This window comes from Cupressus sempervirens, chromosome 5 (genome assembly GCF_028749045.1).
Source record: "Cupressus sempervirens isolate cs-2001-9-10 chromosome 5, ASM2874904v1, whole genome shotgun sequence".
In the NCBI taxonomy this organism is placed as follows: Eukaryota; Viridiplantae; Streptophyta; class Pinopsida; order Cupressales; family Cupressaceae; genus Cupressus; species Cupressus sempervirens.
In genome coordinates, this window is record NC_143122.1 from 924,401,212 (window position 1) to 924,419,292 (window position 18,081).

The following is an 18,081-nucleotide window of genomic DNA, read 5'->3' on the forward strand; positions in this document are numbered from 1 at the left end:
ATTGTTACCTTCTAATGATTGTAGCAGTGAAGAAATCTCCTAATAGAGTTGACTTCACAGTCAGATTGTAAATCCTCTAACAAGGTGACATTTCAAGATTGAAGTGTTTGAAGACCTCTAACCAGGTCACTCCTAACAGGGTAAATTAAATCCTCTAACAAGGTCATAGTTAACAGTATGTATTGTAACCTTTAACAAGGTTGCCTCCTAATAGGGCTTACTTCAGAAGAGTGAAAATATTGTAACTAGTTGCATGGCAGTTTTCCCAAATTGGTCATCTATGCTCATGTTATTTTCTTTATGCTTTATGTTTCTACAACTAAGTTACTAAAGGTTAAAACACATTAATAATCATAAGACTACCTTGCTAACCAAGTTACAGCAAGAAATTAGTTTTAACCGAGATGGATAAAGAATTACATTATCAGTGAAATTTTTGATTTAACATCTAGGGATAGGGAATTTTTTTTGTGGTAACTAATTCACCCCTCCCCTCTCAATTAATCACTTCATTTCAAAAACTTTGCAGATCATTAGTGGCTTTCTCTTCATACTGCACAGTTCTAATATGTAGTGATTTTTGAGGGTTGGTTAATGTTGATTGTAGGGCTTTGTGGTCATCTATCCCAAGGCTTTCCTTGGGTTGTCACTTTTCTCTTCAATGGTCTTCTAGAGTTTCTTCCTTTTGGTAGGGTCTTATGTTATGCTTGTTTGTCACATATTAGCTATTTAATAGTTTGTAGGGAATTTCTTTTGTGTAACTCTCGCTGGATTGGGTTGTGGTTTAAGCCAAGTAGATCCTACACATTCAAGAGTTTATGTTCTCCTTAAAATAGACCACTACACAAATGCCACATGCCCTTTCTCTTAATTTCATACCTAAGGATGTTGTAGTTCACATCATTATGACACATGTAGAAGGTGGAGGTTGTTACAAGTGGCATTTCCTTGTACATGCTAATTGAATGATGAAAATAATAAACTAGTGGTCAATTTTAATAGCCACCACCATGGTATGCACAAAAAAGGGAGAAGTGGAGAATCTTTTCAATTAGAATATTCTTTCCCTTTTCTAAGGTCAAGAACAGTATAAACTATGAAGGTTCCCTATTTTAAAAGTTCAATTTCTAGCATTCAAAATTATTCAAAGAAAACTTGATGACAAAGGGAAACAAAAATGCCAATACTACATTAGGTAGTAATGTTTATAATTTTTGGGACCAATAGCTCCACTCACTTTGTATTTTATTTCATTCTTAATGGAAACTAGTGGATTATAATATTGTTGATGCTATCTCTATGGATTTTCTTCCCTCTGTGCCTTTGGAATATGTCGATCCTATCTCTAGATTTGCTCAATTTACCCCCATAGTTGGGTCCTCGTAGTTGGAATCTTTGGATTGGCAGAATGTAGTTGCTATGTGGAAGATCGGTGCAGAAGCACCCATGGGACAATTGGCCTAAGGAGTATTTGGTCTTTAGTACTACATATTGGATTCAAAAACTAAAGACTAAATACTCCTAAGGCCCTTTACACAATGGGTGCTCCTGCACCAAAGAGGGCTAAATTATGATGAAAGGTAAAAAATTTAAGAGGACTTCACCTTGGTTTGACATGACACTTAGATCCCACAAGAAAGGGGGTAAACAAAAAAAATAGTCCTAATTGCATGTTATTCATTTTATGTTGTGTTAATCCTAAGTTGGTGGAGCCTGCTATCAAAACATTCTATTTGATCTTTCATCTATTTCATATTGTAGGTTTTTTTTAATTATCTATTATGACCTTCTTACAAAGGGCTTATAAGCCTCTTCAAAACTTGTTTTCCGCTTACAAAGGGCTTATGAGCCTCTTCAAAACTTGTTTTCCACTTAATAGAAAACTAATGTATTAAAATGTACATTTGGGCCTCTACCTTGTGATCTCTCTAATCTATAGTATTTATTATATGAATTGCATTTTGTTATGAAGTGGGTAATGGCTAATTCCTATCTAGTTTGTAAAGCTTATATGTTGAATGACTTGATTTTGTGGATGATTCAATTATGTCATGTTCTCTTTTCATTTATTGATATTTATCTATGATTATGTGGTATGGACAACTTTACCAAGACAATTCTCAGCAAAAATTGAGGGAATATTCTTTCTAAAGCTATGGGTGTCTATCTGATAGCAAGGATCTATGTTGATTTTCTTTTGAGGATGAACCTACGACATAGCTTGACGCAAATGTAATCCTTGTCCAATTTCCTCCCAAGGAGGGTGGGAAATGAAGTACATTGCACGCACTAAAGATCAAATGCCTCCCATCATGTTGTGATAGACGACGTCTTCATGAAGCAAATTCCCACCTCTATAAGCAATGGACTCATTGTAGGTCAATTTTATTGAATTATGAAGAGCTCCTAATAATTTGACAAGTTTATTTACTAGTGGAAAAAATTGTCCGTGAAGACATAGTTCACGAAATGCTAGCATAGCGCATAAAATGATAACTATGTGGGTGCCACGTGTCCTTTCTCTTAATCTTTAGACCTAAGATAGTTGTAGCTCATTTTTATATGTCAATACTGTATTAGGTAGTAATTCTTATAACTCTGAGCATTAGTGGCTCTACTCGGAGACCTTTGTATTGTATTTTATTCTTACCAAAAACTATTATATCAAATTGTGCATGTGTTCTATTTGTTTTGTAATATGCATAATACAACTTACATTGTGTTATGAAGTGGGTATGGTTATTAAGCTTTTATGTTGAATGATCTAAGTGAGCAGGTGATGCAATCATGCATGTGCTCTTTTCATTTCTTGTTATGTCATAGTCATGAACAAGATAAATTTTAGTGGTTAATATTTTTCAATTGGCTTTTTATTGTTTATTGAAAATAATTAGCTAATAATTAAAGATTTTATGCAACCTAAATTGCCACATTTTTATAAAATTTAGTTCTAAAAATATTTAAAATCAATCAATAATTTATTTTATTAAAAAAGTTAAACTCAAAGATTCAACACAATATTCAATACATGATTAAATTGGATTCACCTAAATATTATATATTATTAGAGAAATTAATATCAATTCACCAATTATTATCATAATTATTAGTTACTTTAGGGATATATCACCAATATTTAATTTTCACTATTATTTTAAAATATGATGTGATGAGCATAATATTTCATGAGATTAAAAATGATCAAGTTCGATTTGTAATGTTTATGAGGACTAAGATTTCCTTTTGATTGTGGATCACAATAGAAATCAATGGCCTTAAAGAAATCATGGGTCCTATTGGAATAAAAATTATCATTACATTTATCTTACACAATACTATGAGGATTATTAGATTACATTCTAAAAATAATACCATCTAAATATTATATTTTGTTTCTTAAACCGATCTCTACATATAACCCAATAATTTCCAATAAGCATTCTATTTTAAAATAGAAGTATTTGGCATGGTGATTAATGAAATTTTAATTATTGAGATTCGTCAATATTTTCTTCACAAAAGTTATAATTCCAAAATAATTGCCAATATAAATAATAATTCAAATTAAAAGGCTGAGATATTCACTAGTACAAATTATTTTATTTTTCAAAATAATAAAAGATTCGCCAATACTTTATATCTTTTTCTAGAGGGGTTTCTTAAAGTTTACCCTAGTTATGAAGATATAACCTTGGCATTATTCACTTTCATTTCAATTCTCCATTGCCATTTCCTTCATTCATCAAGAGTTAGCTTCTAGAATTTCCAAAATTCATTTCATAGTCATACATGGTCTCCTATATGTAAACTTTTGTAACTACCCTCAAATAGGTGCAAGCTTTGGAGGCAAATAATGCTAAAACTTAATATAGGAATCAATGCATATGAATATTGTGATTATGAGATTGCTTTTTATAATAATTTTCCTATAGAAACGCAAGATCTAGAAGCCAATGAATAGCATAAAAAAAAACTTACAGATAACAAAAAATTGTGTCCTCAAATGAAATGCATTTAATCAACTAGAAAGAATTCAATGATTACAATATGTATGTTTGTGCTTATATAGACAAAGCAATAGGAGAACATGAGGACCAAGAGATAACTTATCACCCACACAAGGTGGAACCCCATGTTCACCAAAATTGGATCATCATACATTATGCAATTAAGGTTTGGATCTTATGGATGGGGGCTTCCTATAAAATAGGGTAGAAGCTAATTGTTGTTTTTAAGGGAAGAAATAAAGCTAGCAGTCCCATGACTCATGTAGTATATTCAAGGCTAGTTCTAAAATTTAAGGGAGGTGGCATTAGAAATAAGCTGAAAAATTAATTTCCCTCTAAAACTACTTTTTAGCTGAAATTCTAAAATTCAAATGTTTGACAAGTGGCAAAAAATATTCCTAAGCTAGTGGGGCTATTTCCAGACCCTTCTTCTACTATTTTTTAGAAGCAACCAAATAATCTCATAGAAAAATAATATTTTGCTCATGAGACCACTTGCTTACTCAAAAATAGAGCTTAAGCCCCCTCATGGGACCCCTGCCTAAGTATGTCCAAACATGGGCAATAATTTGGAGTATCATAAAATGATAAGTGCACTAGCAAATAAAGTCTTGAATGATAAAGTACAACTCTATGAATTGGGTGTTGTCGATCATTTGTCTATTGACGAGTCTATGCCTTCTTCTATGCATGACAAGTGATATTGAGTTTTACCTCTATCCTATCCTTTCAACATCTAATATTGTCTTATATGCTCTTGTAAGGGACAATCCATTATCTTATTTTATCTGGCGGGTGGGGGGTCAATCTTCTATCTTATCTTATATGCCTTTGTGGAGGTCAATCCACTATCTTTTCTTATCTACGTTTGTGGGGGGCAATCCACTCTTTGTGTCTCAATATTTCCCTATCATGCACCTATCTAGCTTTTTCTACATGTGTCCACACATGTGTCTAAGCTATCTATCATATCCTATCTAGCATTTGCTATGCATTTTGGTGCACTATCAAAAGCCTCCCTATCACATGCTTATCTAGCTTTTTCTATGCATGTCAAAATATAATTGAAACTACCCTGTCATATGGCTATCTAACTTAACACAATTTGCTACCCATATTGACATAATTTCCTCGATAGAGGACATCTTCCATTGCAAAATTGGTTATATTGTGTGTCTATTTTGGTAATTGCTTCCTCAGCAGGATTGGTGCTACTAATCATAATCATTTGTATGACCTCTAGCAACAAAGCAAGCTTGTGGCTTACTCATGTGTTGTCTCTTTGAATTTGGTCGCTTCCATATCTATTGGGTACATTTTTCCTTGAAGAAGAAATCAGTCCTAAATTCTTCTCTCCTTGTTCAAAATTCCTCTACCTGTTGTTTCTTGTATTTTGGGAACAACACATTGTATTGAGACAACCTTTTTATCAAGGCTTCTTTAAAATTGCCAACCCAAAACTTTTAGTTTGTTTTTTGTTTGTTCTAATCTCGTGGTTTTGTGGCTTTTGTGTTCTAACCTTCTTGTCTTGTGCAACTATTTTATCTCTAATGCATCTATCTTGTAGGTTTTCACCATAGGGGAATACTATTGTGGTTTGAAGGGTTATTTGCTTCCTCTATAATATGTTTTTGTTACCATGTTGTTATTTTATCATAGTATATTCCTTTAGTGTGCATCTCCATTTAGATTCATAAGGTCACTAAAGAATTGGAAGGGGGGGGGGGGGGGGTTAAGGAATGTAGATTCAAAAATTACATACTCACATTTGGAATTTAGGCCACACTTTTGTAACCAATTCAGTGTCCATTTCCCTAGCATTTGTCTAGGTCCATTCTAACCCTTGCATCAGCCTTTTCCTTCTCAAGATGCTCATAGTGCTTGTCACCAGTTGTCTTTCAACATCAAATTTGCATTATCTACATATTTCCTTTGGCACTCATTTTCTAACGTGGTTCATTTGGACACTTGCAACGCATTTGTCTTGTGACATCTTAACATTCAAATGTTGGTTAGGCACATGCTTTCCACTTGTCTCTTTTCTTGATGGAACAACCTAGAATCTTCTAAAATTATTGGGAATCCTCCTTTTTCTTTTTAAATTCATGCTTTCACCTCCATTCAATCTCTCTAGAATTTAACTCTCTCTTGAAAAATCTCCCTTGCACTTTTTTTTGTGGTACCTTTAGATCCATTGACTTCGTGTTTGCATGCTCAAAGAAGGGTGTGAGGGTTCTAAAGGAGGATTTTAACCCTTCTTGTCTTTTGAGAGTCTGAAGGTTGTCGCTCTTAACCCTTGTTACTTGACCCGTAGATCTAGGGCTTTGTTTCTTTGTAAAAGAGGGGTGGAGAATCTAACTTACCACACAAGGATCTCTTATTTTTGTTTCCAATCCATAGATTATCCACTACAAGTAGATTATCCACTGCAAAACAAGATTGTATGGGAATTTTTTGATCAAATGTCAGGTATTGTATATGCTTTGGTTTATTAATATATATACTAGTTTTGTTTATTCAAATACTACTAGTACTATTTTGAATCATGGAACCCCCACCCAATCTTGCAACACTACAGCAGATAGTTGATCACTTGACATTATTGGAGAAGGATAATGTAGCTCTGAAAGTCACTACTCTTTCTCTCTCAGCAATTTCCCAAGGTCTCTTAGTGCAGTTGCAGAAGTACGAATTAGTGAATAAACTCTCCAGGACACTATTCACTCCTTATCTCAATCATTGAATGATTTGAACCAGCAAGTTGTGTGGGGGGGGTGGTTGGCGGGTAAGGAATGTAGATTCAAAAATTACATACCCACATTTGGAATTTAGGCCACACTTTTGTAACCACTTCAGTGTCCATTTCCCTAGCATTTGTCTAGGTCCATTCTAACCCTTGCAACAACCTTTTCCTTCTCAAGATGCTTAGAGTGCTTGTCACCAGTTGTCTTTCAACATCAAATTTGTATTATCTACATATTTCCTTTAGCACTCATTTTCTAACGTGGTTCATTTGGACACTTGTAACGCATTTGACTTGTGACATCTTAACATTCAAATGTTGGTTAGGCACATGCTTTCCACTTGTCTCTTTTGTTGATGGAACAACCTAGAATCTTCTAAAATTACTGGGAATCCTCCTTTTTCTTTTTAAATTCATGTTTTCACCTCCATTCAATCTCTCTTGAAAAATCTGCACTTTTTTTCGTGGTGCCTTCAGATCCATTGGCTACGTGTTTGCATGCTCAAAGAAGGGTGTGAGGGTTCTAAAGGAGGATTTTAACCCTTCTTGTCTTCTGAGAGTCTGAAGGTTGCCACTCTTAACCCTTGTTACTCAACCCGTAGATCTAGGGCTTTGTTTCTTTGTAAAAGAGGGGTGGAGAATCTAACTCACGACACAAGGATCTCTTATTTTTGTTTCCAATCCATAGATTATCCGCTACAAGTAGATTATCCACTGCAAAACAAGATTGTATGGGAATTTTTTGACAGAATGTCGGGTATTGTATATGCTTTGGTTTATTAATATATATACTAGTTTTGTTTATTCATATACTACTAGTACTATTTTGAATCATGGAACCCCCACCCAATCTCACAACACTATAGCAGATAGTTGATCACTTGACATTATTGGAGAAGGATAATGTAGCTCTGAAAATCACTATTCTTTCTCTCTTAGCAATTTCCCAAGGTCTCTTAGTGCAGTTGCAGAAGTACAAATTAGTGAATAAACCCTCCAAGACACTATTCACTCCTTATCTCAATCATTGAATGATTTGAACAAGTAGGTTGTGGCTACTTCTTCACGCATTCAAGACCTCTCTAAAACTTTTACAACACAAACAACAGGCATTACAAAAGATATCAGCTCCATTATTGATGACTTCAGGGATATGGGAAACCTCAAGGACAAGAAGATCGAGCTTCTTAATAAACAAACATCTTTTTTGACTGAAACAAAGCAGCAAATTAAAACTTGGGCCTCCACTTGCAAAAACTCTAGCACTACGTCTTTGCCTAAGGTCAAAAAATTTGTCCAAGAGAAGTTGGTAGAGGATTGGGTTAGGTGCTTCAGGGAACTCAACCTTCGGGTTAGAGGTCTTCCTTTGTCCTCCATTGATCCTCTCCCCACAGGCCACTCATTTCTCAGCAAGCAACTGAGTATTTTCGATATTACATTAGACAGAGCATGGTTTGTACACGATGGCACCCTTTTTATTATGTTTCTCTCACTGGTTGATTGACTACAAGTTCTCAGGGAAAAGAAGAAGTTCTTCCTTCTTCCCACAAAGATATTTCTTGATGAAGACCTCACAAAATCATAGGTAGTTGAACTAAAGCTCTCTAGGAGCCTCGTGGTAGAAGCAAGGAGTAACAGGAAATGGGCAGTAATAAGGAATCTAAAAGTAGTTATTCGTGACTCAACTCCCAAGAGTTGGGATGAGAGACATACCCAAGCCAAATGACTGTTTGAGAACCAACAGTTGGGCAAGTTTAAGCCCTCCATTGGCTCTTTGCTTGTCAATTGTTGGAATGGCAATGGCTCCCTGTGGTCTTTGCCAGGCTTACTTCATGATGCAGTTGGGTATGCTAATTTGTTGGTTGTTACTAAGACTCATGAGAGTCCTTCTCAACTCCTTCTAGGTTACACAGGATATTAGTGGCTTTCAGTTTGTAGAGAGGAGGTCTGGACTTCGAGTGGTGTACATGGTTCTGGTGGGGTTGTTTGTTTGATTAGAGATGATCTATTTAGTACTACCACATTTGTTCTTTCTGACTCTCAAGACAAATTTATGTGGATCCAAGTTTAGCACCAATCACCATTAGAGAGATATCTTCATTGTCATTTGTTACTTTCGGTCGACTTCCTCACCTTACGCCATTCGCGGTGTTAAGAATGGGAACCCTTTTACAAACCTATTCAAGAGCATCTCCAAGTTTGGGGCTATGGGTGACATCATCATCTTAGGAGACTTTAATGCATAGACTAAAGATATTCAGACCCTCCAGTATGAATGTGGGTCTAACTTGATTTGTACTACTAAGAGGGATCCTACTAGTCTAGGACTTCAGTGTTTGTCTGAGGATCATAGTGGACCTCTAACTTGCTATGGTCACCACCTTCTCCAGCTCTATGAGACCTTCGATCTGGTGATTCTGAATAGCCTCTCTTTATTCTCGGGTTTCTAAGATTTTTACATGTTGGCCTCATAGTGGGGGTGTGAGCGTGGTTGATTATATCCTCATTATTTCTTATTTCGTCCCCTCCATCCAAAACTTTACTACCTCTCATCTTCCCCTGGCGGATCATGCCCTCCTTAACCTTTTGGTTTGCATTTCATCCTACCCTCTACCACCCATCTCTAGTCATCCTGCCTAGAACAACCCCCTTACCCATTTCTGTTTTGAGGATAGTGATCAAGACCTTTTTATTTTCCATTTGAGAAGATTCCTCGCCCCGCTAGCTTCATGGATCATAGTCAAGTGTCCACCATGTTTTACTCACTAGCTACCATGATTTGGGAGTTGGCTCTCCTCTCTATCCCTTACCCCTAGTCCATTCCCAACACTCCTAGGATCAGTTCAACAAAATACTTGTCCCATGAACCAGTGGTTTGATGATGCTTGTAAAACCTTCCACCGCTCCTTACGCTTGGCTTTTGATACTCATTCTCTTACTTTCACCAATTTACGACTCTCCTACAAACACTTTTTGCACCATAAGAAGCAATTATTTATTTCTTCATAGGGCAGATCCCTTCGTGACATGCTTATTCAGTACCCAAGTTGTTTTGGTGCATTATGTTCCCCTAATGTAGCCAACCCCAGTCCACCCGCGACCTTTGCCTCCTTGCCTCTCATGTATCCACATTATATGATATCTCAGGTCATCTCACTCCCCTTCCTAGCCCACTCCCCCATTTTCACTTATTCTCCACCTCCAATATTTATGAGGCCATCATACTTATGAGATGCAGCAGGACGACTGATGAGGGTTTTCAAGCTGAGCTCTTCAAGCTCGACACCACGATCCTGGGCCCTTATCTCTCTACACTCTTTAATAGAGTGGTTTGTTTTAGTTTTTTGGACTCTTGGTCGAGACATGTTATTCACCCAATACATAAGTCTGGGCTGACCTCCTATCCCGAAAACTATAGGACCATCATGATTGGGCATACATTTGCCAAACTTTATGCTATGTCATTGAATACTATTTTATCTAGTGAACTCAATAGGAGGAATTGCAGGGCAAAGGGTCAAGTAGGATTCAGGTCAGACTACCAAACCATGGATCATATCTTTACACTATGGGCTATTATTGAGGAGGCTTGGCACCACTCGAAGAAAGTCTACTGTTGTTTTATGGATTTTCATAAGGCTTTTGATTCCATCCCCAGAGTGGCCTTTTTTAGAGACTGGGAGATATTGGTATTTTTGAAATCTTAATGACGGCTATCATAAGGCTATATGAGACAGTGATTGGTAGACTTAGGACTATATAGGGCCTCTCCGATCCTATCTAGAGCACCATTGGGGTGAAGCAGGGTTGCCCTCTCTCACCCACCTTGTTCAAGATCTACATTGATGAGCTTGAAGCTTTTCTCAGTGAATCCTCGTTTCTAGGTGATGGTTGTCATCTACACCAGGTATTAATCTCCATCGTTCTCTTTGCTGATGATGTGGTTCTTCTTGCTTCTTCTCTTGAGGGTCTTCACAGGATTTTGGATAGACTTGCATCATTTTGTGACATGAGACAACTGGTCATGAACCTTGAGAAGACTTGTGTTATGGTCTTCAACGGTTTGAAGACCTCACATCTCCATTTTCAATTCCAAGGTCAAGAAGTTGAGATTACATCATCTTACACATACCTTGGAGTTAAGTTTTCTAGATCTCATTTCAGCTTGAGATTAGCCATTCAACCTCAGAATAGTAAAGGGTTGGGTTCCCTTGCCATGCTCGAGAGACAGTGCTTCGGACACCACTTTTAGGACACATCATCTAAGCTATCCCTCTTGGATTCCTTAGTAAGACCCACAGTGCTCTATGGTGCAGTGGTTTGGGGTCCTTCCCTTTTAGACTCAAATTGGGCCATGATCAAGCATACCTAGACTCTACTCCTTGGTCAGATTATCAAATGTTACAGATCTACCCCCTACAGTATTATTTTGGCTGAGTTTGGAGCTCACCCATTCAGGCTTGTAGCCATTTTTTACTTCATCTGGTTTCTCCACCATCTTCGTGGTTTTGCAGACTTAGTCAAAGGCCAACACAGATACCCTTACTTAGCGTTCTGCTCCTCAGTTGCTATTGCAAACTCTAATCCAACTACTAGAGCCTATTCTTGGTATACTCAAGGTACTATCCTGCTGAGTTTAGTTGGGATCGACATCAACTGTCTCCCTCCATACTAGTTCTCATTAGACACTCCTGCTCATCTACTCCCCTCTCGGCAAGAGTTGAATGGTCATGTCAGACTTGACATCTACAGGCAATATATCATACGGACCTGGGTGGGTCCTCTAGGGGGACTACATCTGAGGATGGCTTTCTATGTCAAGTACTTCTTAGATATTTGAGATGGGATTATTGTTCGCCCTGAGTACTTACACAGATACTGGACACACTCCCTGCATATCACCCTTGGCTCCTTCAAGGTGGGCTTGCACAGACTCCGGATCTAGGTCGATCACCATATTGCTAGAGAGGATCAGGTGTGCACACTTTGTACCTTAGCTAAGGCACAATTAAAGACTCATTTTCTTTTTAGATGCCCCATATACTACGAGATTAGAGGGAGATTTTACTGTCTATTTAGAGATTGCAGATCCCTCTCAGATTTTTTCAAGTACACCGATCAATGTTGCATTGTGCTCTATCTCTGTGAGTCTTTACAGCTTCGTTATCATACTTTACAGCTTTCATTTTCCAGGAGTCAAGCCCAGACACAACTTATTACGATCTTCTTCTTGCCCTTAACTCTAGTTCAGGGTGTGAAGCATCTGTACAGTTTCCCTAATATGGGCCATTCTAGATCTATAGACCTCACTGGGGACCTCTTTGCCAATGACACTCCTCTCATAGCACTCATAGCACTCACCTTCATCACAAGGCCTTCAATGGCCGCACTAATTAGTCATTGTTGGACTTTTTCCTTGTGAGGACGGATACCTAATCTTTTATGTGTTGTCTCATGCTTTCTTCTTTTGTTGTACTTGTTCTTTTGTGGACATTGTTTGGTGCTCCATGTGTCTACTATTTTCTTAAATGTAAGCTTCCAGCCCCATAGACCCTCATTGTGGTCTTTTTTTGGACATTAATAATATTATCTTATCTTATCTTATATTGAAAGTTCTCTTGCTCACAATATGTTGACTCTTTTGCTTTCACTTGCAACAACAATCTCTTACAATGATTTGCTAATACCCTTCCATTTACCTTGTATCTTTGAACATCTTGGGATCCATCACATCTTTTGTCTATAATCTATCTCATGCAATAGGAGTTCTCCTCTGCTAGCAGGGTTTTCTTATATTTGAATAACACATATGATAGAGGTTCTCCTCCATCTAGCGAGGTTTACTTCTACCATGTTAACATTTATCTATTTGTCTTTTCAATCAATCTATCTATCTGGTGGTTGTGGAGGTGGAAATACTAAAGCAGGGACTTGTCTAAAGCAAGTCATCAAGCATCCTCAGGCATTTTTCTTATCTTGATTGTGTGCAGATTCATTGGAGACATTTAATTATAGAGAGGTTTTCTTGTATTTAAATACCTTGCTCAATTGTTTGGCCTCTATTATATAGCATTTATTTCTCTATCTCCAATTTTGTATTTTGCAAATACTCAAAGTAAAAACCTAAGTTTTTTTGTCAAATCCCAAGTGTTATATTTTTGTACATTCAGTACTGCACCATGTCACAGACTTTTGCATGTTGTGTTGGTGTCATCAGCCAAGAGACTCTGATTTGGATCGAAGGATCTTCTTCACTTGGACTTCTCATTTTTGCAATTAGAATATTCTCTCTTTATCTATAATAAGATATTTCTACTAGCTTAGCTAGTTAAAGATATCTGAATGTATATTGGTAACTTGGATCTCAAGGGAATATAGCTTTCCTTTGGCAAGGTTAGCTTTACAACATTACAATATAAAAAGCACTAAGGCCCCTAAGGTCTGACTTGGGCAATGCCAACATGTGTTTAGGAAATTGATTTAATAAGACCTAAGGGTTGATTCCCTCATAAAGAACCTACTTTATGAGGATCATAGATTGGTGAGGTGAAAGCTAACCCTCCACCACAAGTAGTTGGGGTCTATTTTGAAGCTATGGGGAAAAAATTGTGAGGTCGGAGCTAGAGGTTCCTGATAGTATTTGGAGGACACATCAAAGCCACACCAAAAGCTTGAGACTTGTTGTCATCCCACGAGGAGCCAATCAACAGAGAATCAAGTGGATGGATAATCAAGTTATCTTCATTAGCATTTCTCCACGTAGTAATACCCTTACAACATAAGGTAGGACAATCCATAATCAGAGGATTGATGCAGAAGGCAACTATGGCATCTAATTAGGAAACACTCATAATCAAGAAGTGCAAAGCCTTTCTCCAACCATTAAAACATATCCCCAAAAAGAGGCTTGGAGATGTCAATGTTAGCCAAAATGCATGCAAAAATAGAATTGCCAACCATCAAGAAGCAACCAATGGAGTTGACAAAAATCTTATAATATAAAACCTCACAAAATTGAAGAGGAAGGTTGAAAGTCTAACCAACCCCAAATGCAAAACTAGTGACTCGAATGGTGTTAAAGAAAGCTATGCTAAGGGAGTTAAAGGAGGTCAATGAAGGCTTTTTTACAAGCTAGGGAGGTTGTTGCACCAAAAGATCGACATGTCAATGCCCAAACAACCACTAAATTTGTTACATCCCAATTTTTGACCTAATTTAAAATATAGCCATTGAGGTTCACATGAAGTCAGTTGGTAGTTTAATTTGTTATAATTAGGCGAAATTATAAGATGGTTAGTCGTTATAATTTCAAGTGAAGATAACATGCTAGTTGATCATTTATCATGAATTCGTGGAATTGAAAAGATGGTTAACTGTTATGATTATTTATGATTAAATAATTTATTATGATAACATAATTTAACTGCAGAGAATTTCCTTGTAGGAAGCACATCGAAGGGGTGGACGCATTGTCAGAAAAGAATTAGGCAGGAGCATCATCGTCACTGGGCAAATGGATTGAGGACCTAGCGACTTGAAAACTGGATATATATGTGGGACCCTCATGAGCTATTTAAATAAATAATTTGAGAAACATAAATAATCTAATTAAAATATTAATCGTACCTCAAAAGATTTTAATTGACCTTTCACCATATTATTATAATATATATGTATATACATACATATAGATATAAAAATGAAATGGCACCATTATATTATAATAAGATAATAAAATGATGTCACCACATTAATATATTTACATGTATGTATGTAAATATAAATCATAATAATATTTGATTCATAACCTTCCAACTCTTCCTTTTCCATCTTTATTCTTCCCTTGTTTATAATCGATTTAACACTTGGCGTTTTATTTTGGCAAATAATCTTGTAAGTTTCGGAAGCCAAAGAGTCTCCTTAGACCTTTTAATGTATTGAGTCGGGTAAGACAAAGAATATAACACTCACTGCTGAATTCCTTTAAGAACGCAAAAATTCTTCTTTGCTTATTACAGCCTCCTCTTAATTGATACCTACTACTCATTTTTTTCCACATATTTGCAATACTATTGAAGTCGTGAGTAGTAGACAGATTTATATATATTCATACCCGAACTCTTATATGCTTGGATTGACAACTTCTAGCATTTTTGCTATCGTCTTCATCATTCCTGATTCCATAATCTTTTTGTGGCATTCTCCCTATAATATCTCTCTAAAAGTTATGTTCAAGCAGCGATTTGATATACCTATCGTACCAATATTTTGGCTGTGAATAAAAGATCAAATGCATTGAAGTGACGTCTTCAAGCAACTGGAGGGAAACTGATTTCAAATCAAATTATAAGTTCTTAGATAACTCTAGACTTTATCAGATGAGTTATCATTTCAAATTATGATATTCCCATACTTTTAATTCAATTACTATAGCAGTGGACTAGGCTCAAGAATTTCTTTCTCATGTTATAAGCTTGCTAAGTAATCTAAGACATTTATAAGGATTTATTTTCTTAACTTGCATAGCTTCTAGAAATCATGATAAAGACAGTCAAATAGTATCTCTTAAAGAAGAGTTTCTAAGTGCAATAAATTCTAGATGAATGATACCGATCTCAAGAATATGTTTTATTTTGTCATGATAAGTTATACAAATCAATGAATCTTTTAGAAGCTATGCCAAGATTAGAATGCTCATAACTTTCCAAAACACCTGGGATTCACTGGCAGTGTAGCCATGAATGTTGAAGAGGTGGAAAAGGGCAGCAAACTCATAAATTTTAATGCACTTGGGATTCACTGGCTAGTAGCCATGAAATGGTGAAGAGGTGGAACAAATCTGCAATGAAAACAAAGAAGAAATCAAACATGAATAACTCAAAAGAAATATGTTTAATAGCTCATGCATAATCTTGTTAATTTTTTTTCTCTGTTGTCAAGACAAATGGTGTGTTTAAATATTAGGATGCTCAATAGATGACAGATGTTCCAAGTCCAATTCCTGGTAGGGAGGGCCTTTCTCCTTAGTTTTTTCGTGGGGATAAGTTGTGGTCTAAAGTTGGGTGGTTAAGCCTCTGACAATGTTTCAACTCTCCATAAGTTGTCAAACGTGCAACAGACAAAGAAAAGCTATGCATTTAATTGTTTATCAGAACAGGTATTTTTACTTTTATGATGTACATGTAAGATGAAAGTAAAAGTAATTGAGTTGTATCATTGTTATAGTTATTTTACATTTAGTTGCGAGAGATAGATTTATTTGATGAATTGATATATCAAATTTTCTTTTATATGAATAATAAATATGAGCATATCTCCTAATCTTGAGTTACTGCCACAGTTAAGCAATCGAAAGGAAATGAATGATACAGTGATATCTCGAGCCATACATGATACAATGATATCTGACGCCCTAATTGATTCGATAGCACCTGAAGCCCTAAATGATGCAGTGGTATCTGATGCCCTAAATGAACCAGTGGTAATTGAAGCCCTAGGTGATATAATGGTATCTGAAGCCTTAAATGATCCAATGGTAATCGATGCCCTAATTGATACAGCAATATGTGATGCCCTAATTTTGATATAGTGGTATTGAATGGTAGTCGTTATATGATTTTGTTATAGTGGTATTTGTGGACTAATCTAGGTGATTGCAGAAGTATTCTTACAAAGATTTTATCGGTTCAAATTCCATGGTATGTGGTTTTTAAATTTCTACAATAAACTCATTTATGGTATTTTAAGTTCTTAATTAAGAAATTTTGTTTAACTGATATTTAATTGTCAATCTCTTTCATATGAACAAAACTAACTTAACTTCCTATGAAATTGAAGTAATATATGTACTTTGAGTATTTTAGTTGTTAATTAAGACCCGGGAAATCTAGTTTTTACAAGATTATAGGACACAACAAGTGGTTAAGTCATGTCACGAATCCCAACGGGCAACACTAGCAATTAGTCCAACAAACCGCTCCGCCCACCACCCCCCCTTACTCGAGGAGATTCAAACCTATGACCAAGCTCTGATACCACTTCTTACAGGCTAAGATTATCATTGCACCAAAAGATCAACCTATCAATGCCCGATACAACCACTAGGCTTATAACACACATAAGGTGGTTAAGTCATGTTGCGAATCCCAAAGCGAAATGGTGGCAATTAGTCCAACAAGCTTCAATGAAGAGAGATTGCGAGTGCTCTCTCAAAGCCCACAGGTTTCATATCAGTACATTCTAAATATTATTGTGATGTTTAATTTCATACAAGCTTAGATTATCTTTACTTGTGGTGGAACATTATAAATGTCAATGATTTCTAAATTGAGTCATGTTTGTTTTCTTCATCTATAGGTCCTTGCATCCTTGTAAATGTTAATGATCTCTGAATTATCATGTTAATATTAAACAATCTAAGCTGGACTCTAATTAAAAAAAGATCATGATGGGATTCTACCGTCGTGCCAGAGTTTACAAGATAAGAAATGTATGGTAGTGTTCCTTGCAATTGGTAGCTGTTATGGATCTTGTCTGGTAAAATTCATACAAAGCCCTTTTGATCATAGAGGTCAGAGGGCATCAATGAAAAAAAGGAATCATCCCATCTAAATACGAATTTTGAGAAAAGTGCATAGAACAATTACAACCATAGAGTAGTTACAACACCTCGAGTTCACCATACCAATATGCAATCTGTAACTTAAAAATACTACTGCAGAAAAAAGCTCCATTAATAACATTGAACAGTTCCACCATGTTGTGTCATCGTCAATAATTATTTGCCCAATTTTGATTCTATAACCCGTACTGTGAGGGCAAAAAACTAGGTGCTCCGCACTAAAACTACACTATAAATACAAAGCCTTGTTGTAGTAAGGAAAGATAATTTCATGCCAGGGATGATTCTGCCGGATTGAAACAGTTAAAAGTTTTATTTCAAATGATATGTTTAAATACACAATGAACAGTAGAGGGAGAGCCTCGCATGAATCAGTGTGCCTTCTCTGATTATGAAATAGCCATTTAAAGTACCAATAGTTGTCTCAACCATTAAGCATAAATATTTGAAAAAAGCATACATTTATTCAACGTTCTGCCATTTTCTCTTATATTTGACACAAAACTTGACTAGTTGGATGTATCTTTTGCAGAGAATCAAATTACATTGTTTTATCAGCATTCAACTGTATAGGCTTTTCTGTCAACCTCTTTGACACATAAAATTGCTTTGTTAATTATGTTTAATGCTGTGCAACTTTGAGATGCATGTATGTACATTTCAATATCTGTAATAGTGTTCATTGCATTGATGCCTGAGCTGGGATCGTT